Raw genomic sequence first — 25,161 nt, forward strand, 5'->3', positions numbered from 1 at the left:
CTCTCTCTCTCCCTCGATAACGGCGACTGTCCCTTTGCAACACCAGAAACAAGAACATGTATGGCACTCCACGAGCAAATGACGGGATTTTTGCCCAGCCGAATTTGATCCAGTATGTTTGGGGTTGGGGGGCATCCTAATTGTTCTCCACCATTTGTGGCAGCAGGTTCTTCAGGATAGTTCATTTACAATCCGGGGCAATACAAATTACATGTCTAATCTAAGTATATATTTCTGTAATACAAGTTTAAGTTACGAAATTGTTGGTTCTCACGGTTTAGCAAGAATGTGTGTCAAGTCAAATATTGTATAAGACCAAACGAATTTTTATTAATCTCCAAAACGAATCAGCAAAACGCAAAACCTGAATATGTCCAACATACACATAACTACTTGACTATACACACATATAGTTGCTAGTAATAATTACTTGACTATACACAAAGTACACATGTGCCTGCGACTGCAGATATGCACTCAAGCCATGAGGCCAGCAATGGCAAGCAAAACGGCGAGGCCATACCCGATGGCCTCCACATTGGTGGCAGTGGAGACAGGGGTCGGCGGGGGAGCATTGCTTGCACTTGGTCCGCTGGCTGGGGCGGGTGACAAGGAGGAGCCAGACATAATATCGATCTTAACCTTCATGCCACCAGCGCAGTGGCCAGGGAAGCCGCAAATGAAGTACCGGGTGCTGGAGGCGGTGAGGGTGACGACATCATTCCCAGAGTTGAGGGTGGTGATGGGGCTGGCGGTGCTGCAGGAGTCGTAGTCGGCCTTGCTGACCTCGAGGACATCATGCGCTTGAGGGGAGTACTTGAAGACGATCTGGTCGTCGGCTTTGAAGTTCCTGGAGGACGCCCATGTGCCGTAGTTGGTGCTGAGGTCCCACGCTCCGCCGGGCTCGCCAACGTTGTAGATCGCCGCTGATGCGGTGCTCAGGATGGCCATCACAGCCATGGCGAGAAAAATGGTTCGTGTGACAGCCATTGAGGCTTGAACTGCAAGGAGAGCTTAGCAGAGGAGATTACAAGGGAGGTGCTGATGTATTGGTCCTTGAGCGGAGAATGTGTTTGCTTCCCTAGGCGGCGGTGTCCGGTCCTATATATAGGACAATCCTGGCCGGGTGGGACGGAGAAACATGTGCGGTTGGTGGGACTTTGAATATTGTGTGTAGGTGGGAACACAAGCAGCTGGTACGTACTTGATCAAAATAGACTGAGTTTGTGAAGACCGGGCTGTGCTGTTAGCCTGCTGACCATTTCACGCGTTCTTTTCCTTTTTCTTCAATATGGACGCGGTCTACAAGACATGACGTATACTAACACGATCCACATACTTTCTGACGTAGATCCTAAAATGTTGACAAATCATTTTTTATTACTGGATTCGACATATTAAAGAGACCCTAAAATGTTGTTGTTGGGATTATTTAATTATATGCACTAATTCAATATCAAGTACAAATGGTACATTTGGTCACTCTATAATGTTAACCTATATACCTATATATTAATAAGAGATTTTTTTAGGGAATATATAAATAAGAGCTTTTTTTTACCACATAGTAGAAAATGGAGGTCCTACTGATTTGGAGGCCCTGTGCAGCCGAACACTCTCCACAGGTGCGTGGTACGGGCCTGCCGTCAGAGGCCTGTTGCATGCCTTGATTAGGATCGTGCCTTGAATAGGTTACATGGAGGATATATATAGAGGCCAAGATCCAAGCGAATTTCTACCATTGCCGCCAAGATAAACATGGCCTTTCGTTTTAGATAAAATTTACTTGATTGCAGGCTGGAAGCTCCATTTTTACCAGTTTTAAATTCCTCTTTGTATGTGGTATTAACGCTTTAATTCTTTATTTTGATGCTCGTCTTTTAAGCAATACATATCGCTTGCTTTCTATGTTGATAGTATTGACTTGTTTTGTTGGAACAGTGTTGTAACTTTTTGTAACACTGAAGCTGTAATTTAATTAGTTGTACCGTGCAACTCATGTAGTAGAAAGCTGGAAATTAGACCGGAGAAATCTATCCAGCACTTGTATCAAAAGTAGTCCTCGTTACCATGATATATCTAGGTTTTCCATCAACAATGACCGAAGGAGAGGATCCCCATGTGAATGAATTACTCAAAGCACCACAAAGTGATGAAATTTTAATTACAAGTTTGCGTGTGAGGAGAGATTCTATTGTTCATTGTTTTTGAGATAGCTCACCAGTCATGCCAAATGGTAGGAGAGATAGTCCCGCCAAGACATAGTGGATATTTGTAAACTTTAATTCAGTTTAATAATGAGTCGCACAATATTATTTCACTCGATGATGTTATTTTGCAATCCAGGATGATGCACTATGGCTCAATTGCACGGTTCAACATGCCAGCTGATAGCTCCATTCTACCAATTCTAAACGTGTTTTGTGTGTGTGTGTGTGTGTGTGTGTGTGTGTGGATGCAATTTAAAACGTGTTAACTTAACTGTATATTGTATGAAAGCTTTACTTCTTGATTTGAACATTGGAATTTTGTTCATCGTTCTCCTTCTAAATTGGAGGTTGTGACTTTTTTTGTCGTTGAAACTTGAAAGGTGTAAAATAAATCACTAGAGGTTGTAACATAATTAGTTCTAAAGTGAAATTCAGGTAGTAAAGATGAAATATTGAATAAACAAAGTTAAAAGTTTTTCTTTTTTGAGAGAAGAGAAGTTCGAGTTGAATGCTGATCAACGAACCCTTGATGTACGTGATCAGGGACATGGATTGTGATAGTCTACATCGCGTAGACCGCGTCGATACCGAAGAAAAGAAAAGCAACGAGTGAAGCAGTCAGTAGGCCCGGTCTTCAGATCTTCTATCGATCTATTATCTATTATATATCTATACGTGTTTCACTATGATGACCAAGTAGTAGCTGCATGCTGCGTAGCTTGCTTGTGTTCCCACGTAACATTCAAAGTCCAAAATTCAGATAGGTACTCTATTATATGTACCCTATATATGCTACGGCATACGATCAATGCAAATATTCACAATCCACAAGAACTAACCTGTGTCAAGAGAAATGTTGTATAAGACAAAAAGAATCTGTATTAATAAATCCTCCAAAATGAATCAGCAATACACAAAGCCCGAATACGTCCAACATACACATAACTACTTGACCATACACACAGATAGTTGCTAGTAATAATTACTTGAATCTACATAAAATACACATGTGCCTGCGTCTACAGAGATGCACTCAAGCCACGAGGCCGACAACGGCCAGCAAAACGGTGAGGCCGAAACCCGTGGCCTCCACATTGGTGGCAGCAGAGACAGGTGTCCGCGGGGGAGCGTTACTTGCACTTGGGCCGCTGGCCGGGGCGGGTGACGTAGAGGAGGAGCCTGGCATGACATCAATCTTAACCTTCATGCCGCCAGCGCAATGACCAGGGAAACCGCAGATGAAGTAGCGGGTGCCGGTGGCGGTGAGAGTGACAACATCATTCCCGGAGTTGAAGGTGGTGACAGGGCTGGCGGTGCTACAGGAGTTCATGGTCTGCCTTGCTGACCTCGAGGACGTCGTGTGCCTGAGGGGAGTACTTGAAGACGATCTGGTCATTGGTTTGGAAGTTCTTGGAGGACGCCCATGTGCCGTAGTTGGTGCTGAGGTCCCATGTGCCGCCCGGCTGCCCCACGTTGTAGATTGCCGCAGACGCCGTGCTCAGGACGGTCATCGCGGCAACTGCAAGAAAAATGGTTCTCGTGGCAGCCATTGAGGTTTGAACTGCAAGGAGAGCTAGCAGAGGAGATTATAATGCAGGTGCTGTTGTATTGGTCCTTGAGCGGAGATTGTGTTTGCTTCCCATGGTGGTTGTGTCGGGTCCTATATATATACAGTACAGGCTATGCCCTGGTGGGTTGAAGAAACGTGTACGGTAGGTGGAAGCCTGGACTATTATCGTACGTGCCTGGATTTTGGACTTTGAATGTTGTGTAGGTGGGAACACAAGCAAGCTGGTACATACTTGGTCATACTCAAACACGTAGGAGTCTATGATAATCATCGATCGACTGAACATCTGAAGACCGGGCTGTGTTGTTGGCCTGCTGACCTTTTCACGTGTTTCCTTTCCTTTTCCTCCAGTATTGACGCGGTCTACAAGACATGACGTAGACTGCCACAATCACATACCTTCTGACGTAGATCCAACTGCCCAGTTGCATTTCAACTCTCTCTAAAAAAGCCTCTAACTTCCTCTGTTAAAATTGTCAGCTTTCAACAACCTGAATTCCAGCTGGATCACAAATTCACAACTAATTAAAATTGCAGCTTTTAAATTTCAAGAATCAAAAGTAACAACTCTCCTAAAAGCAAAATATATTTATGGCAAAAAAGTACTCCTATGACATTAAGCTCAAGAAGTAATGCTTTAGTACCACAGAGTTATAAAATTTGAAATTGGGAAATTGGCATTCAGCCCACGAACATTCAGCGGAACAAATGACTGACTTTGCATCATCCTAGATTGTAAAAACAAGGTTTAGATAATGACTGATAATATATATTTAAATTGAATTAAAGTTTTACTGGAATAAAAGGCTAGATAGTGCCGGTGACGGGGACTAGTTTTGATGAAAACGATAAACAAGTCTTGAAGAATAGATACATAATCATTATTGTTGGATAGATGTCTCTAATCCATTTGAAACTATTTGTGGTGCATGCGCTAAAAGTATTAATGTGAGGCGAGCCTTGAAACACCATCTTTTTCAACTAGCCCTTGATGCACAATGTAATTTGCTACTAGGCGATTTGAGACTATAACATAGAGACAACACACATGCATGTCTATGCTCAGTGCCTCTCGGGGTCGAGCGACGGTCGTGCTTCCGTGTCGTAATCCCTCTTGAGGACATCGTGTTTGGACCTTGCAACGATTGGAGGGACCAGAGGCAACGGTGCTAGGTCGCGGCCGCCTCGTCTTCTTCGTGCCATCGGGCCTTTGGAGCGGGGTCTGCAGCGACTTGCGGCGGTGAGGTGGTGGCTGTCAGTGGTTGTTGTCGTGTGGCAATACGGTAGCCTCCAGCCGGTCCGGCGACGGCGTTTTGGCCATGTTCTTGCTCGCTGCAGTGTCGTCCGATGGGGTGCGATGGGGCGGCTACCCGCCTTTTTCGGTGGTGGCGGCCCCCGTGGTCATGTGTATGGCGTGGAGGCTGGGTCTTGTGGTGCTGACGGCTTCTATGAGGATGGCGGAGGTATGGGACGCCCCCTCCACCAACAAATCGGGTTTGATGCGGCTCGGCGGGTGACACATGTATCTCTTCTGGAAGCGTCATGGCATGCCTGCCACCAGCAGGTGCTATGCATGATATCTCATGCGCAGACGTCAAGTCATGCTTGCCGTCGGCAGATGCTATATGGTGGGTTTGACAGAGTTGTCATGCTTAGCCTGTTCCTATTGTATCGAAGGTGGTGCGACGGAGACCGGAGGCGAGGCAACATGGGACGTCTTTGTCTTCCGGTTTCACCTACTGCAATATCTGGCTAGCGAGGTGTCGGTAGCGGACAAGTGTTGGTGGTAGAAGCAACTTTAGCGATGAGCATGCACACTCCGATGGAAACACTAGAACTCTGATCACGCTATATCGACACGCGTTGCGTGGTACCATTGCTGAAGGTGGCGGATCGAAACTTGGCTTTGGAAATGAAATCCGAAGATCGACCTTGGGTTGGACTTGTCATTATCGGCGCACGTGTGAAGATTTCTTTCTTTTTATTTTATAATAGGGTTAGTGCATGTCTGGTGCAGTTACTATTGCGAGGCATGTGGCCTCGGATATTTTTAGTTTTCATGTCAGTGTTGTTCTGCTGCTGAATTTTTTTAATAATAAGTAATATATGGATGCGTGCATCACTTGATGCAGAGGCCCGAGTTTATCCTTCTTTTTAGAAAATGTGTTGCCACTGTCAGGTTCAAAAATAAAAGGCCAAAGCTAGAGTTTTTACCTTACGGCACCATAACTAATAACTGAGGTACATATGTCCTGGCTTTGACAAATGCAGCAAAGACACGATTGCCAAAGGAGCCCAACGCACCAAAGAGAAGCATGGCTACAGTGTCGATCTGGAAAAAAAATTATATGAGACCAGGTCTCACGGTTAGCAGGTGAGGCCCGTCCTGATGGATGACACGTGGCATTCACAAATCATAAAGCATTTAATCCCCCCTCCCCCCCCCTTCATTTCAGGTGGGAGGTGTGATAGATGCTTTGTGATTTATGAGGAGAGATTAGATACTTTATGATTTGTGAATGCCACGTGTTATCTATCAGGATGGATTTCACCTGCTAACCCGTGAGACTTGGTCTTATAGAATTCTTTTCCGTGTCGATCCCATCCGATCGAAATGGCATCAGATTATACATATTGTGTTGGGTCCTATATATACAAACTCATGGCCAGGTGGGTTGAAGAAACACGTGCGGTAGGTGAAAGCGTAGAATATAGAGTACGCGGGAACACGAGCTAGGCATGCAGCTAGTATGTACTTGGTCATATAATCAAACACCTAGATAGATAGTATATAATAAATAATAGACTGAAGATGTTAAGACCGTTTCAAGCGTTCTCATCGCATAGCAGCCATTGCCTGCTGCTTCAGTATCTTTCTTTGAGAAACTACTGCATAACTTGGTTCCACGGCCTTACCATGCTGCTTCAGTATCGACGCGGTCTAGGTTCCAAGGAGACATAGTTGACTATCATAACTCACAAACCTTGTAGAAGGCATTTAAACTCTCACTATAGAAAAAAAAGTTCTCACTTCCTCTTATTAAAACTGGAACGCTTGTTGTATGAATTCCATGTCACTACTTTCAACTTAAGAGTTCCCACAAAAAAAGAACTTTCAACTTAAGAGGTAAAAGTCCAATATTAAAATCATGAAGTAAAGTTTTTAGACCGCGGATTAAGCAGAGAAATAATGACCGACATTGCATCATCCTGAATTGCAAAATAACAGCTTAAAAAAAGAGTGAGCACATATTATATTAAAGTAAATTTTATGTAATAAAAGGATGGATATACAATGGCGCCAATGAGGACTACTTTTGATTATAGTGATGAAAATTTTCTTGAAAGTTAAGTACACCGGACACGCCCACCAACATTGGATAGACGTCCCTGGTCTATTTGGACTATTTGGGGTACATGCTCATAGCATCTTTTTGCTAGGTAAGCCTTGAAATTTCAGCATTTTCTACTAACCCTCATGCACTGTACATTTTACTTCAAGGTGAATTGAGGTTTAAATGGTGAGAGCAGACGATCTATACACGTGCCTGCTGGTCCATATTATCCAGTCGGTCGCGTTTTCATGCAGATCAGCGCCCAAAACAAAGTTAAAGCAGACAGGGAAAGGGAAAACATTTTAATAAAATAAGCTGTTATTCCCTCAAAATAAAATAGGCGGTTAGCTAGTAGGGACCATCTTGATGAATGTTCTTTACCTAATGCCGAAGGTACTTTTACAGTGGACGGGGCCTGGACAGGGGAAATTTTGGTCCTTCACAGCGTCGATAGCCATCAATCTCAGGGAAGAATTCGTTCCCGAAAAGCACCCACCACCGACTCCCATGGCTCTCTCTCTCTCCCTCGATAACGGCGACTGTCCCTTTGCAACACCAGAAACAAGAACATGTATGGCACTCCACGAGCAAATGACGGGATTTTTGCCCAGCCGAATTTGATCCAGTATGTTTGGGGTTGGGGGGCATCCTAATTGTTCTCCACCATTTGTGGCAGCAGGTTCTTCAGGATAGTTCATTTACAATCCGGGGCAATACAAATTACATGTCTAATCTAAGTATATATTTCTGTAATACAAGTTTAAGTTACGAAATTGTTGGTTCTCACGGTTTAGCAAGAATGTGTGTCAAGTCAAATATTGTATAAGACCAAACGAATTTTTATTAATCTCCAAAACGAATCAGCAAAACGCAAAACCTGAATATGTCCAACATACACATAACTACTTGACTATACACACATATAGTTGCTAGTAATAATTACTTGACTATACACAAAGTACACATGTGCCTGCGACTGCAGATATGCACTCAAGCCATGAGGCCAGCAATGGCAAGCAAAACGGCGAGGCCATACCCGATGGCCTCCACATTGGTGGCAGTGGAGACAGGGGTCGGCGGGGGAGCATTGCTTGCACTTGGTCCGCTGGCTGGGGCGGGTGACAAGGAGGAGCCAGACATAATATCGATCTTAACCTTCATGCCACCAGCGCAGTGGCCAGGGAAGCCGCAAATGAAGTACCGGGTGCTGGAGGCGGTGAGGGTGACGACATCATTCCCAGAGTTGAGGGTGGTGATGGGGCTGGCGGTGCTGCAGGAGTCGTAGTCGGCCTTGCTGACCTCGAGGACATCATGCGCTTGAGGGGAGTACTTGAAGACGATCTGGTCGTCGGCTTTGAAGTTCCTGGAGGACGCCCATGTGCCGTAGTTGGTGCTGAGGTCCCACGCTCCGCCGGGCTCGCCAACGTTGTAGATCGCCGCTGATGCGGTGCTCAGGATGGCCATCACAGCCATGGCGAGAAAAATGGTTCGTGTGACAGCCATTGAGGCTTGAACTGCAAGGAGAGCTTAGCAGAGGAGATTACAAGGGAGGTGCTGATGTATTGGTCCTTGAGCGGAGAATGTGTTTGCTTCCCTAGGCGGCGGTGTCCGGTCCTATATATAGGACAATCCTGGCCGGGTGGGACGGAGAAACATGTGCGGTTGGTGGGACTTTGAATATTGTGTGTAGGTGGGAACACAAGCAGCTGGTACGTACTTGATCAAAATAGACTGAGTTTGTGAAGACCGGGCTGTGCTGTTAGCCTGCTGACCATTTCACGCGTTCTTTTCCTTTTTCTTCAATATGGACGCGGTCTACAAGACATGACGTATACTAACACGATCCACATACTTTCTGACGTAGATCCTAAAATGTTGACAAATCATTTTTTATTACTGGATTCGACATATTAAAGAGACCCTAAAATGTTGTTGTTGGGATTATTTAATTATATGCACTAATTCAATATCAAGTACAAATGGTACATTTGGTCACTCTATAATGTTAACCTATATACCTATATATTAATAAGAGATTTTTTTAGGGAATATATAAATAAGAGCTTTTTTTTACCACATAGTAGAAAATGGAGGTCCTACTGATTTGGAGGCCCTGTGCAGCCGAACACTCTCCACAGGTGCGGGCCTGCCGTCAGAGGCCTGTTGCATGCCTTGATTAGGATCGTGCCTTGAATAGGTTACATGGAGGATATAGAGGCCAAGATCCAAACGAATTTCTACCATTGCTGCCAAGATAAACATGGCCTCTCGTTTTAGATAAAATTTACTTGATTGCAGGTTGGAAGCTCCATTTTTATCAGTTCTAAATTCCTAATTGTATGTGGTATGAACGCTTTAATTCTTGATTTTGATGCTCATCTTTTAAGCAATACATATTGCTTGCTTTCTATGTTGATAGTTGTGACTTGTTTTGTTGGAACAATGTTGTAACTTTTTGTAACACTGAAGCTGTAATTTAATTAGTTGTAGCATGCAACTCATGTAGTAGAAAGCTGGAAATTAGACCGGAGAAATCTATCCAGCACTAGTATCAAAAGTAGTCCTCGTCACCATGATACATCTAGGTTTTCCATCAACAATGACCGAAGGAGGGGATCCCCATGTGAATGAATTACTCAAAGCACCACAAAGTGATGAAACTTTAACTACACGTTTGCGTGTGAGGGGAGATTCTATTATTCATTGTTTTTGAGATAGCTCACCAGTCAGGCCAAATGGTAGGAGAGATATTCCCGCCGAGACATAGTGGATATTTGTAAACTTTAATTCAGTTTAATAATGCATCGCACAATATTATTTCACTCGTTGATGTTATTTTGCAATCCAGGATGATGCACTATGGCTCAATTGCACGGCTCAACATGCCAGCTGATAGCTCCATTCTACCAATTCTAAACGTGTTTTGTGTGTGTGTGTGTGTGTGTGTGTGGATGTAATTTAGAACGTGTTAACTTAACTGTATATGGTATGAAAGTTGTACTTCTTGATTTGAACATTGGAATTTTGTTCATCGTTCTCCTTCTAAATTGGAGGTTGTGACTTTTTTTGTCGTTGAAACTTGAAAGGTGTAAAAGAAATCACTAAAGGTTGTAACATAATTAGTTCTAAAGTGAAATTCAGGTAGTAAAAATGAAATATTGAATAAAAGAAGTCAAAAGTTTTTCTTTTTTGATAGAAGAGAAGTTCGAGTTGAATGCTGATCGACGAACCCTTGATGTATGTGAGCAGGGACATGGATTGTGATAGTCTACATCGCGTAGACCGCGTCGATACTGAAGAAAAGAAAAGGCAATGCGTGAAGCAGTCAGTAGGCCCGGTCTTCAGATGTTCCGTCGACCTATTATCTATTATATATCTATACGTGTTTGACTATGATGACCAAGTAGTAGGTGCATGCTGCGTAGCTTGCTTGTGTTCCCATATATAAACATTCAAAGTCCAAAATTCAGATATATGTAGTCTATTCTACGCTTCCAGCCTTCCACCTACCGGACACGTTTCTTCAACCCACCTGGGCATAGCCTGTATTGTATATATAGGACCCGACACAGACACCTAGAGAAGCAAAAACAATCTCCGCTCAAAGGATCAACACAGCACTTGTCTTACAATCTCTTCTGCTAGTTCTCCTTTCAGTTCAAACCGCAATGGCTGCCATGAGAACCATTCTCCTCGCCGTGGCCGCGATGGCCATCCTGAGCACCGCATCGGCGGCAAACTACAACGTCGGCGAGCCAGGTGGTGCATGGGACCTCAGGACCAACTACCACTACACCACAACACTACATCTGCGACAGTCAGGTTCGTTGGAAAAACAACTTCCCATGACAGACAATCGGTTGGGAAAAACTATTGCCGACCGATCTTGTCTGTTGGGGAAAGTCCAGACGGGGAAAGCCTTTCCCGACCGACATATCTTTGCCGACCGATCGCTTGTTGGCTATGGGGCACTTTTCCCGACCGACATTCTGTTGGGCCTGCCATGGTCCTTTCCCGACCAACAGTCTATTGGGCTTGCCATGAAGCTTTCCCGACCAACTGTTTGACAGAATTTTTTTCCCAACCAACAGTCTATTAGGCCCTCCAGGAGGCTTTCCCGACCGACTGTGTGACAGGGTTTGTTTTCCCGACCAACTTTTCGTTGGCCCATGCATTAGCTTTCTTCGACAGACTATGAGATGGTTTTTTCGTTTTGCCCACAAACATCCAATAGCCCTCAATAGCTTACATTTGTGTTACCAACAAAATATAAATCAAGTTTCATGTTTCATAATAATAACATGCATGCCCTAACAATAATAAACCATAACCAAACAATAACACATTAATTAATTTCAGATGTAAATACTTCATCCATTACAATATGGTTCATTTTGTCACACACAATGCGAGTTTACAAAATGATATATAAAGTGCATCTCCAACGATTCAGTCACCATTACACAAAATATCCCATTTACACAAACCACCGTCTTCATGTTTCCTCGTCCTCTTGCCTATTTTTCCTACATAATGTAAAGTTGTGATTACATTCATAAAGACAATGGCACCATAAAAATTTGTAAAAATCATAGCATTGAGAACAACTATTACTTCACAAGGCAAGCTAGTACCAAACACCTACTAAGAAAGGCACTCCATTCAAGTTTAGGTAACCATGTAAAGGGGCATACTAAGCACTAGTTAAAGTGTCCTTATTTCTAGACACTATATTCATTGATAACAAGAAGGCTTCTGTGAATATCAACAAGTTAAATTATACAAGGAGCTGTCCATTAGATGACTTTACTATGACCGCATTAAAATTTAGAAAGTAGTTGGCAACATAACGAATGGTTTTAAACTAAAAATGAGAGCGACCTTCTCCGACATTAGCTCATTTTATGGAGCGTAATTGTATTTCTCACCAAAGATTAAACATAATGGGGCAAAAATATGTAGGCGTTTACAGAATACTTTAGACTTTATTTACCGCGGTAACTTCTATAGCTCAGACCTCTAAAAGCAGCCAAGCTAGATACTACAACTACACTATACAAAATTCATCCATGTTCTGGTTCTTTTATCATATGATTAATAGATGCATCAAAACCTGATAATGAGCTAGCAGGTCAACATATCCAGGAATTCCCAGGACACCATGTGCTAGAGGTTTTTGAAAATCCATTTCTGCATCACATAGCACATTGATGTTGGCAACCCTCTAGCATACCCTTTAGGTAGATAGGCAAATGCTTACACACCATGTGTCAATTGAACCCTGCAAACTTCAGAGTGTCAATGGTGTCAAGTAGAAGTAACAAATGCAACTATAATATTCAATTGATTAGGTACACACTTAAAACTTCAAAAAATCTCCAGAGATACAGACTTGTTCTATCTTCTAAGTGGTATCAGGACTGATGCAAAATGTCCAACTAACTGTTCGACATTCAATTGTAACCTATCTTAGTATGTGAAAATGTAATCCAGTGAGCGTAAAATTTCCATCTCAGCCTGAAAAATTATTGTTCAAATCAGGGGAGATGTTATTTGCAACAGAAATGGACCACGAGATAGTAGTATGAATGTACGTCAGTCTCAGTCTGATGGTGTATTTCTTTTCTTCATTCTAAGAAAAGTACAATCATGCTTGTGCTTTCATCCGCTAATCAAAAATGACTAATGAAAGGATGATGCATAGACGAGCGACTAGAAAAGATCTATCTAGCACGAATTTTCCAGCCCAAACGCCCAACGTGAGAAAGCATCCCTTGATGCCCTGATCGCTTGTTGTACGCATCAGAAAAAAAAGACTACATGCATCCGTGAGATCAGGTAGTCTGTTTCCTATCCTTCAGGTAATTTTGTTCGCGGGCATCATGGCTTCTAGGCTTGCTGGCTCCGTGTGCCCTACGTCGTCGTCTCCTCTGCCCGTCCGCAGCTGCCGCACAAGGCAGAGGCCACTCCACTCGTGTGGAGATTGAATCCACGATGAAGACCATGCCAGCTTGTGTGCTACACCGGCATCATGTATCACAAGATCAACTTCAAAGAATCTAGGTACATCACTGGTAAATAATATTTGTGAATTAATACAATTCCGTTGAAGACAGTGGCGGTAAAATTACAATATAGGATTCTAATTTTACTCCTCGTTTAACGTTTGAAACAGTATGTATGAAGAGAAAGGATACAACAGAAACATATTCATTTTTCCCCAGCCTAACATATTTGGTTTTCAAGCCCATTGCTTCTAGCTCAAACGTTACAGAAAATGCAAATCCACCTGACAAGCAACCGTTGTAGATGATAATTCCAACCCCAATCCTGTTGATATGCAACTGGTAGAAATGTAGTTTTTTTATATATTACCAGACATATGTTGCAATACCACTAGTAGAAAACAGGGCTATGGTCCAGGCCGACTCAGCCCATTAGTCCCGGTTCAGTGTAGAACCGGGACTAATGTGGGCATTGGTCCCGGTTCGTGAGCCCAGGGGGCCGGCCGGGCCACGTGGGCCATTGGTCCCGGTTCGTCTGGACCTTTTGGTCCCGGTTGGTGGGACGAACCGGGACCAATGGGCCTCGCTCCTGGCCCACCACCATTGGTCCCGGTTGGTGGCCTGAACCGGGACCAAAGGCTCCCCTTTGGTCCCGGTTCTTGCCGCAAACCGGGACCAATGAGGTTCCTATATATACCCTCGCCCGCGAGCAGAGCACTCCAGTGCTCTGTTTTTCTCTGGCCGGCGAGGGGAGGGGTTTGTGGTGCTCTAGCTCACCTCCTATGCACATGAGGTGTTCGATGGAATGCCCGAGCCACACTACTTAAACTTTCTCCTCTCGAAGCTCGACCTCCAAGCTCCATTTTCCTTGAGATTTGTCTAGATTTAGCGGTCCGTCACGCCCCGTCCCCGTCTTCACCGCCGTCGATCACCCGCGCTGATCTCATCACCGACACCACCGTGGTGAGCCTCTTGTTCTTATCTTCTTTCTGAAAGGAAAAATATCCTTACTTGTCTGTTTAGATAGATACTTGTATCATTTTCTTACATTTATTATTGCATCTTATATAGTGCGATGGTTTTGGTATCCGCCCCCGTCGGCCCTCGTCCTGTCTATGATTCGGATTTGGTATGTATATTATCTTCATAACTATTGGTTCATTTATTGTTTATGAAAATTATGCCGACCAACGTGACATAGATTTTATTTATCTAGGATGTATGTGAATCGGAAATGCCAACCGACCCTATTGTCGAGAGGTTAAATTTAGTTGAAGAAGAAAACAATTTGTTGAAGGAAAAAATAAAAAAAATTGAGGAGGAGAAGATGATATTGGAGTTGCATGTTGCGGATGTCGTCGATGATCACAAGATCAAGATTGATGCAATGCGCTTGAAGATTAGAAAGATTAGAAAATATGCCATTCATACCGAGGCTTGCTATCATTATGCCGTTGGATCAATTGTTACCTTGGTTGCGATTATGATCGCATTTGTTTTCGTATTGAAATGTTTTACATAGTTTCAATGTATGGTTTAATTAATTAGATGCTCTGGAGAGCTATATGTTGTTAGATGAGAACTATGTATGCACTTTGGTTTTAATGTGATGATGAACTTCTATTAATTTGGACACTTAATTATATATAATGCACGCAGATGAACCGGCAATGGATGTACGGTGACAGACACACCCGCGGGTACATTAAGGGCGTGCATGAGTTTCTCGATGCGGCTGAGGCAAACAAGCAGAATGGTTTTATGTGTTGTCCATGCACTGAATGTGGGAATGCGAGGTCTTACTCTAACCGGAAAATCCTTCACTCCCACCTGCTTTACAAGGGTTTCATGCCACACTATAATGTTTGGACGAGGCACGGAGAAATAGGGGTTATGATGGAAGACGGCGAAGAAGAAGAGTACGATGACAACTATGTGCCCCCTGAATACGGTGATGCTGCAACGGGGGGAGCTGGTGAAGATCAAGAGGAACCAGATGATGTGCCCAATGATGCTGCCACGGGTGAAGCTGCTGAAGATCAAGAGGAACTAGACGATGTGCCCGATGATGATGATCTCCGCTGGGTCATTATCGATGCAAGGACGCAATGCATTAGTCAAAAGGAGAAGCTGAAGTTCGATCGCATGTTAGAGGATCACAAAAAAGGGTTATACCCCAATTGCGAAGATGGCAACACAAAGCTCGGTACCGTACTAGAATTGCTGCAGTGGAAGGCAGAGAATGTTGTGGCTGACAAAGGATTTGAGAAGCTACTGAAAATATTGAAGAAGAAGCTTCCAAACGATAACGAATTGCCCGACAGTACATACGCAGCAAAGAAGGTCGTATGCCCTGATAGAGGCAAAGGTGTCCCGATGTTTCGATGAGATGGTGGCTATCGTTTTCTATGGGAGTCGACCTTGACGATCCGACTACGAACGTGCGAGACGTCGCGCCTTAGCAATCGCTAAACCAACTTCCGAGGGGTTATTGACCACGCCGGAGCACGATCAACCTGACCACGAGGGCCTGTTTCCTGCGAGCAAACGAAGAACAAGCAAGAAACTGAGATTGCAATCTGGATATTGCGAATATAAGATGAAAGCTTTATTGATCAAGGTGGGGTTCTGTGACGTCTTGGTCTGGTCGTTGGACACAAATGAAGTACACGAAGTTGCAGCTATGGCGAACTTTCAATCTAAACAAAACCCAAAGTCTAAACGACGCCCTAAGGGCTGTATATATGGAGGAAGAGAGGGGAATTTCGTGGCCCTTGAGGGTGGGGTCCGAAACCAACCCTAACTCTTGTTTCCCCACACATACGGACTCTAAAAATAGCCTATACTTAAGTATTTCGAAATTACATGGGCCTGGCCCATTAATAAGGTGACGCAGCACCTAGAATAGCCTATGGACGAATATTATGAAGTGGCATCTTGTATATTTCGTCCATGGCTTCATGCACTCCTTATGGCGGCTTCAAAGTCCTGAAATCATCACTTGTAACTCCGTTCTTGATCCCCTTGCGCATGCCATCAACTTCATGCGTGTTCTTGCTCCAATGTTCATCCTTCTCCAAGCTAGGCCCTTCATTTGAAAGCAAAACAAATGTATCCAATTTAGGCAGCATCATAATCTCATGAACATTAGAATCATTACCAAGAAACGAAAGTACCTGGTAATTTAATTGGCGTGCGCGAGCTCTAGTAATTGGTCCAGTATATGTAACAGTAGGGGCTGTGGGTGTAACAATGGTATTGATGTCCTCATCATCCTCCCCTTCTTGAAATGAAGTCGTCCTCGACGGAAGCTCATCTTCCTCACCCAAATAAGGCTTCAAATCTGCAATATTAAAAGTGGGACTAACCCCAAAATCTGCAGGTAGCTCAAGTTTATATGCATTATCATTTATTTTCTCTAAAACCTTAAAAGGACCATCAGCACGTGGCATTAGCTTTGATTTGCGCAGATTAGGAAATCTATCTTTACGCAAATGTAACCAAACAAGATCTCCAGGTGCAAACACAACATGTTTTCTACCCTTATCTCCAGCAAGTTTATATTTAGCATTCATACGCTCAATGTTTTCCTTAGTTAACTCATGCATTTTTAAAATCAATTCAGAACGTTCTTTAGCATCAAAATTAACCTTCTCCAAAGATGGAAGAGGCAACAAATCAATAGGTGCACGAGGTAGGAAACCATACACAATTTCAAAAGGGCACATCTTAGTAGTAGAATGCAATGAACGATTATAAGCAAATTCAATATGAGGCAAGCATTCTTCCCACATTTTCTTGTTATTCTTCAAAACAGCCCTAAGCATAGTAGACAATGTTCTATTGACTACTTCAGTTTGTCCATCAGTTTGGGGGTGACAAGTAGTACTAAAAAGCAGCTTAGTCCCCAACTTAGCCCATAAACATCTCCAAAAGTGGCTAAGAAATTTAGTATCACGATCTGAAACAATAGTATTTGGCACACCATGTAAGCGAATAATTTCACGAAAGAACAAATCAGCAACATTAACAGCATCATCGCTTTTATGACATGGTATAAAGTGTGCCATTTTCGAGAACCTATCCACGACAACAAATATGCTATCCCTCCCCTTCTTTGTTCTAGGTAAACCTAAAACAAAGTCCATAGATATATCCTCCCAAGGAACACTAGGTACAGGCAAAGGCATATATAAACCATGAGGATTGAGTCGTGACTTAGCTCTTTGACATGTAGTGCAACGAGCAACAAAACGCTCAACATCCCGTCTCATCTTTGGCCAAAAGAAATGTGTAGCAAGTATATCCTCCGTCTTCTTGACGCCAAAGTGTCCCATTAATCCTCCTCCATGCGCCTCCTGCAACAACAAAAGACGAACGGAGCTAGCTGGAATGCATAGCTTGTTAGCACGAAACACAAATCCATCGTTAAGAACGAACTTGTTCCAAGTTCTCCCTTCCTTACAATTCTGCAATACATCTTTAAATTCAGCATCATTAACATATTGATCCTTGATGGTCTCCAAACCAAATATTTTAAAGTCAAGTTGTGAAAGCATAGTATAACGACGAGACAAGGCATCAGCAATAACATTTTCTTTACCCTTCTTGTGTTTAATCACATAAGGGAAAGTCTCAATGAATTCAACCCATTTAGCATGTCGACGGTTCAGTTTTGCTTGACTTTTAATGTGTTTCAAAGATTCATGATCAGAATGTATAACAAATTCCTTGGGCCATAAATAATGTTGCCATGTTTCTAAGGTCCGAACAAGAGCATATAATTCTTTATCATAAGTAGAATAGTTCAGACTAGGCCCACTCAATTTTTCAGAAAAGTATGCAACAGGTTTTCCATCTTGTAATAACACACCTCCTAATCCAATTCCACTAGCATCACATTCAAGCTCAAAAGTCTTATTGAAATTAGGAAGTTGGAGTAAAGGAGCATGTGTCAACTTATCTTTCAATACCGTGAAGGCTTCTTCCTGTGCGGTACCCCAAACAAAAGGTACATCCTTCTTTGTAAGCTCGTTGAGAGGTGCAGAAATGGTGCTGAAATCTCTCACAAAACGCCTATAGAAACCAGCGAGGCCAAGGAAACTCCTCACTTGTGTGACCGTTTTGGGCTGCGGCCAACTCTCAATAGCTTCAATCTTGGCTTTATCAACTTCAATTCCCTGTGGAGTAACAACATAGCCAAGAAAAGATACTCGGTCGGTGCAAAAGGTGCACTTTCCAAGGTTACCAAACAAACGTGCATCACGTAGAGCAATAAAAACAGCACGTAAATGTTCCAAATGTTCCTCCAAAGATTTGCTATAAATCAATATGTCATCAAAGTAAACTACCACAAATCGTCCAATGAAAGCACGTAAAACTTCGTTCATTAACCTCATGAAAGTACTAGGTGCATTAGTTAACCCAAAAGGCATGACTAACCACTCATATAATCCAAACTTAGTTTTAAATGCTGTTTTCCATTCATCTCCCAATTTCATACGAATTTGATGGTAACCACTACGCAAATCAACTTTGGAGAATATTGTAGAGCCACTCAATTCATCAAGCATATCATCTAGCCTAGGAATAGGATGACGATAACGAATAGTAATATTATTAATGCCTCTACAATCAACGCACATACGCGACGTACCATCCTTTTTCGGCACTAAAATGATAGGAACAACACAAGGACTAAGGGATTCGCGTATATAACCTTTGTCGAGCAGTTCTTGTACTTGACGCATAATCTCCTTCGTCTCCTCTGGATTGGTACGGTATGGTGCCCGGTTGGGTAATGATGCACCGGGAATTAAGTCAATTTGATACTCAATCCCGCGAATAGGTGGTAATCCCGGTGGCACGTCTTGTGGAAAGACGTCGGCGAACTCCTGCAAAATGTTAGTGACAGCAGGAGGCAAAGAGGAAGGCACGTCCTCGAATGAAAATAATGCCTCTTTGCACACAAAAGCATAGCAAACAGATTTGCTAAAATCTAGATCATCAATATCAGATTTGGTGGCAAGTAAACATGCACTTTTCAATTTAATTTCAGAAACAACACTAGATTGTTTATTATTATTAGGCTGCATTTGTTGCTCAAATTCTTTTGCCACAATCTGATTTTCACTCTTAGTTTTCTCCTGTTTTGCTTTATTAGCTCTATTAATATCATCTTTCAAAATGGAATCAGGAGTCATAGGAAGCAAAGTAATATTTTTATCCTTATGAACAAGAGTATACTGATTGTTTCTACCATGGTGAATAGAATTTTTATCAAATTGCCATGGTCTACCAAGTAATAAGGAACATGCTTGCATCGGTACCACATCACAATCAACATAATCAGCATATGTAGAGATACTAAAATGTACACGAACAGTACGTGTTACCTTAACCTTGCCGCTGTTGTTGAACCATTGGATGTAGTAAGGATGTGGATGTGGTCTGGTGGTGAGAGATAGCTTCTCCACCATCTCGATGCTAGCCAAGTTGTTGCAACTCCCTCCATCTATGATCACGCGAACAGAACGTTCCTTCACAACTCCCTTTGTATGGAACAAATTATGCCTCTGATTTTGCTCAGCTTGTGTAACCTGCACACTCAAAACACGTTGAGCAACTAAACGTTCATACCTGTCAGCATCTTCAGGAGCCATGTATTGCGTCTCATGATCAGAATCGTCTCCACTGTGTTCGTCACGTGTAATAAGAGCCAAAGTCTCCTCATCATAGTCACTAGCGGACTCATACCCACCATCCTCAGTAACAATCATCACACGCTTAGATGGGCATTCTCTCGCATAATGACCTCCACCCTTGCAACATCGACAAATAATATCATGTGTTTGCCCTGTTGATGCCATGGATGAAGAAGAGCTCTTTGCAGGCCCAAAAGGTGTGCTCTTGGCAGATAGTGGTGATTGTGCCTGCTTTATTGTATCACGGTTGGAGGTGGCAGCCGACGGAGGCGCCGGTGTAGCAGAACGTGTGGAAGTAGATGATGCACGTGGTGTCCATGAAGAAGGTCGACCTGCAGAAAAGTTAGTCCGCGCCAATGCCTGTCGATCCTGCACTTCACGTTCAGCTTTACTAGCAAGATGGAATAAACGAGTGATATTAGTATACTCCTTATACTCTAGAATCGTCTGAATCTCTCTATTTAATCCACCCATAAAACGTGCAAGCATAGCTTCATTCTCCTCAACAATACCACATCTAATCATGCCAGTTTGTAATTCCTGATAATATTCTTCTACAGAATTTTTTCCCTGTCTTAATCGCTGCAATTTTTGAAGTAATTCACGTTGATAATATGGTGGAACCCAACGAGTACGCATAGCAGTTTTCAAAGCAGCCCAAGTAGCAGGAATGGGATATAATCTACAATGCTCAGACCACCAAACACATGCAAAACTAGTGAATGCACAAACAGCAGCAGGAACACGTCTCTCCTCGGGATATTGTAAACATGTAAATCGTTGTTCAGTTTCTAACTCCCAAGTAAGATATATATCAGGAACATATCTACCCTCAAATGGTGGAATATTCAATTTTAGTTTAGGGAGATGGTCATGATCTCGTACCTGAGGGTGAGCCCTACCATTGCCATTATTTGCATGTGGACGACCTGATGGTTGCTGTGCTGGTGGTGGCACGTAGTTCTGATTTTGATCAACCTCATCCTCGTAATCGCCAGCAAAATCATCCTCCTCCGCATCAGCAGCAGGAGCCACAGAAGTAGCAACAGCAGCACCAACAGTTTGGCCAGGTGCAAGAGGGAGACGGCTCGCTCGGCGGAGGGCTGTTTCACGATGTGTAGGTAGTCGTCGTTGTTGTTGTTGTAGAGGTGCGTTAGGTGCAGCCGGTGGTGGTGGTGGAAGACGCGCGAGCAATTCATTAAACCTGTTATCGAGCTTTGTTTCGAACGTCTTCTCCATGTCATCTATCTTCTCCATGGCCTCTTCAAATCTGTTTAGCACATCCTGCACCTGTCCATTCATCATTTGCTGAAATTTATCATGCAACTCCTGATTCGTCATGTTCTCCAGTCAGTCTCGTCGGCTTGTGATCCTGCCATGGTTAGCAACAATAGAAAACACACAAGAATATGATCCTACAGAATACTAACAAGAGGTGGTGGTGGCGGGTGTCACAAATCCGTCAAGCAAATCTCAAATTCTTACCAGTTCTTACCCAGCAGCAGGCGGTGATCGGCAACCGTTGTAGTCAAAACTCTCAAAAGCTTGGATAGAGCGATTGCCAGGGAGAGTCAAACGCACGACGTAGAGGTATGTGGAGCTGGGAAGGCTTATAGTATGGTAGCAAAAAGGGTCAGCAATAATCAATTCAGAGATGCAAAGTTGAATAAACGCTCAACGACGGTACTGTGCTGGTCCTAGGCTAGACCGTGCTAGAGACGCGAGCCTAGAACACTAACAAAATCACGGCGCTGCACGTGAATAAGGGAAAAGCACACTCTGGAACTTTTTTCTTCGCTTTTTTTTTGCGCTCCTCTTTTTTTTTGCGCTCCTCTTTTTTTTTGCGAAAAATTACTATAATGGCGAGTGTCTCAAAACTCTTCCCTCGTCAAACTGATAGGATGGGCACGAAATTTTTTTTTTCACTTTTTTTTCGGAAATCAGGGCAGCGACGACGAAAAAGTGCGACAAAAAATCACTATGATGGCACGTGGCTCAAAAGACTCAGAAAAGCCTAAAAATAGGATAGGGAAAAAATATTTTTGCCCGTGAAAATTTTGGCCTAAAAACTGCCCGGGGGTCTCCAGACTCCTTTTTTTTCCGAGACCTACGCAGGCAAGGAAACACGAATCGGAATTGAGATTGATCTCAAGAACAAAGCTAATATGAGAAGAACTCGGATTGGTGGTGGATATATGGTGGTGGTATATGGCAGCGGTGGTGGTATATGGTAGCGGTGGTGGTATATGGATAGAGATTGATGGTGGTATATGGATACGGATTGGTGGTGGTATATCGATATGGATTCAGAGCGGTGGCGGATAAGAAAAAGTGGTAGATGGGCGATGATAATGGTGCGGCGGCGGCGTGACAACTTGTGACCAGAACTCGAAACTCTAAAAGACTAGACTCTAAGACCAGCAACTTGACACGACGATGCAACCGCAAATTCAACAAAGCAAAAACCCTAAAAAGATTATGCAAAGGCTCAGATTGGTTCGGATATGATGAACTAACCCTAATTTTTTTTGTGGCTTTTTCGTGGACTGTAGGTATGAAGAACAGACTCGATCTAATCTACGAAAAACTGTAAAATCTCACCGAGCAACCTGGAAATCTGATACCACTTGATAGAGGCAAAGGTCTCCCGATGTTTCGATGAGATGGTGGCTATCGTTTTCTATGGGAGTCGACCTTGACGATCCGACTACGAACGTGCGAGACGTCGCGCCTTAGCAATCGCTAAACCAACTTCCGAGGGGTTATTGACCACGCCGGAGCACGATCAACCTGACCACGAGGGCCTGTTTCCTGCGAGCAAACGAAGAACAAGCAAGAAACTGAGATTGCAATCTGGATATTGCGAATATAAGATGAAAGCTTTATTGATCAAGGTGGGGTTCTGTGACGTCTTGGTCTGGTCGTTGGACACAAACGAAGTACGCGAAGTTGCAGCTATGGCGAACTTTCAATCTAAACAAAACCCAAAGTCTAAACGACGCCCTAAGGGCTGTATATATGGAGGAAGAGAGGGGAATTTCGTGGCCCTTGAGGGTGGGGTCCGAAACCAACCCTAACTCTTGTTTCCCCACACATACGGACTCTAAAAATAGCCTATACTTAAGTATTTCGAAATTACATGGGCCTGGCCCATTAATAAGGTGACGCAGCACCTAGAATAGCCTATGGACGAATATTATGAAGTGGCATCTTGTATATTTCGTCCATGGCTTCATGCACTCCTTATGGCGGCTTCAAAGTCCTGAAATCATCACTTGTAACTCCGTTCTTGATCCCCTTGCGCATGCCATCAACTTCATGCGTGTTCTTGCTCCAATGTTCATCCTTCTCCAAGCTAGGCCCTTCATTTGAAAGCAAAACAAATGTATCCAATTTAGGCAGCATCATAATCTCATGAACATTAGAATCATTACCAAGAAACGAAAGTACCTGGTAATTTAATTGGCGTGCGCGAGCTCTAGTAATTGGTCCAGTATATGTAACAGTAGGGGCTGTGGGTGTAACAATGGTATTGATGTCCTCATCATGCCCTCTAGGATTGGAGGTGGAGAAGATACATGCATGCCCTAATGACTGCATCCTCTACCGCGGTGCATACATGGATCTGAACGCATGCCCGGTATGCGGTGCGTTGCGGTATAAGATCAGACGAGATGACCCTGGTGATGTTGACGGCGAGCCCGTCAGGAAGAGGGTTCCTGCGAAGGTGATGTGGTTTGCTCCTATAATACCACGGTTGAAACGTCTGTTCAGAAACGAAGAGCATGCCAAGTTGATGCGATGGCACAGTGAGAACCGAAAGAAAGATGGAAGTTGAGAGCACCCGCTGACGGGTCGCAGTGGAGAAAAATCGAGAGAAAGTACTGGGATGAGTTTGCAAAGGACCCAAGGAATGTATGGTTTGCTTTAAGCGCGGATGGCATTAATCCTTTCGGGGAGCAGAGCAGCAATCACAGCACCTGGCCCGTGACTCTATGTATGTATAACCTTCCTCCTTGGATGTGCATGAAGCGGAAGTTCATTATGATGCCAGTTCTCATCCAAGGCCCTAAGCAACCCGGCAACGAAATTGATGTGTACCTAAGGCCATTAGTTGAAGAACTTTTACAGCTGTGGAATGGAAACGGTGTACGTACGTGGGATGAGCACAGACAGGAGGAATTTAACCTTAAGGCGTTGCTGTTCGTGACCATCAACGATTGGCCCGCTCTCAGTAACCTTTCAGGACAGACAAACAAAGGATACCATGCATGCACGCACTGTTTAGATGACACTGAAAGTATATACCTGGACAAATGCAGGAAGAATGTGTACCTGGGCCATCGTCGATTTCTTCCGACCAACCATCAATGTCGAAAGAAAGGCAAGCATTTCAAAGGCGAGGCAGATCACCGGAAGAAGCCCGCCATGCGCACCGGTGTTCACGTGCTTGCTATGGTCAATGATTTACACTACGTAATCTTTGGAAAGGGTCCCGGTGGACTAGCTGTTCCGAATGACGCTGAGGGACACGCACCCATGTGGAAGAAGAAATCTATATTTTGGGACCTACCCTACTGGAAAGACCTAGAGGTCCGCTCCTCAATCGACGTGATGCACGTGACGAAGAACCTTTGCGTGAACCTGCTAGGCTTCTTGGGCGTGTATGGGAAGACAAAAGATACACCCGAGGCACGAGAGGACCTGCAACGTTTGCACGAAAAAGACGGCATGCCTCCGAAGCAGTATAAAGGTCCTGCCAGCTACGCTCTTACGAAAGAAGAGAAAGAAATCTTCTTTGAATGCCTGCTCAGTATGAAGGTCACGACTGGCTTCTCGTCGAATATAAAGGGAATAATAAATATGCCAGAGAAAAAGTTTCAGAACCTAAAGTCTCATGACTGCCACGTGATTATGACACAACTGCTTCTGGTTGCATTGAGGGGGCTTCTACCGGAAAACGTTCGATTAGCCATTGTGAATCTATGTGCATTCCTCAATGCAATCTCTCAGAAGGTGATCGATCCAGAAATCGTACCAAGGCTAAGGAGTGATGTGGCGCAATATCTTGTCAGTTTCGAGGTGGTGTTCCCACCATCCTTCTTCAATATCATGACGCACGTCCTAGTTCATCTAGTCGACGAGATTGTCATCCTGGGGCCCGTATTTCTACACAATATGTTCCCTTTTGAGAGGTTCATGGGAGTCCTAAAGAAATATGTCCGTAACCGCGCTAGGCCAGAAGGAAGCATCTCCCTGGGCCATCAAACAGAGGATGTTATCGGGTTTTGTGTTGACTTCATTCCTGGCCTTAACAAGATAGGTCTCCCTAAATCG

General features: G+C 43.6%; 1 long non-coding RNA gene and 3 pseudogenes across 1 annotated transcript; 1 reads left to right on the forward strand and 3 right to left on the reverse strand.

Moving 5' to 3' along the window:
* Nucleotides 1-305: 305 nt before the first annotated feature.
* LOC147987446 (mavicyanin pseudogene) lies at nt 306-1,091 on the reverse strand (annotated as a pseudogene).
* Nucleotides 1,092-3,072: 1,981 nt separating this feature from the next.
* Nucleotides 3,073-3,845, reverse strand: LOC147987447 (mavicyanin pseudogene; annotated as a pseudogene).
* A 4,088-nt stretch (nt 3,846-7,933) lies between these two features.
* On the reverse strand, nt 7,934-8,719 carry LOC147987448 (mavicyanin pseudogene; annotated as a pseudogene).
* A 1,997-nt stretch (nt 8,720-10,716) lies between these two features.
* On the forward strand, nt 10,717-14,743 carry LOC147987449 (uncharacterized). Its single transcript, XR_015617646.1, has 3 exons — nt 10,717-14,083; nt 14,192-14,249; nt 14,337-14,743. It is a non-coding gene; the product is annotated as an uncharacterized LOC147987449 (long non-coding RNA).
* Nucleotides 14,744-25,161: the final 10,418 nt, after the last annotated feature.

Source organism: Triticum urartu, chromosome 2A (genome assembly GCF_056163025.1).
Source record: "Triticum urartu cultivar PI428250 chromosome 2A, HENAU_Tu73, whole genome shotgun sequence".
Classification (NCBI taxonomy): Eukaryota; Viridiplantae; Streptophyta; class Magnoliopsida; order Poales; family Poaceae; genus Triticum; species Triticum urartu.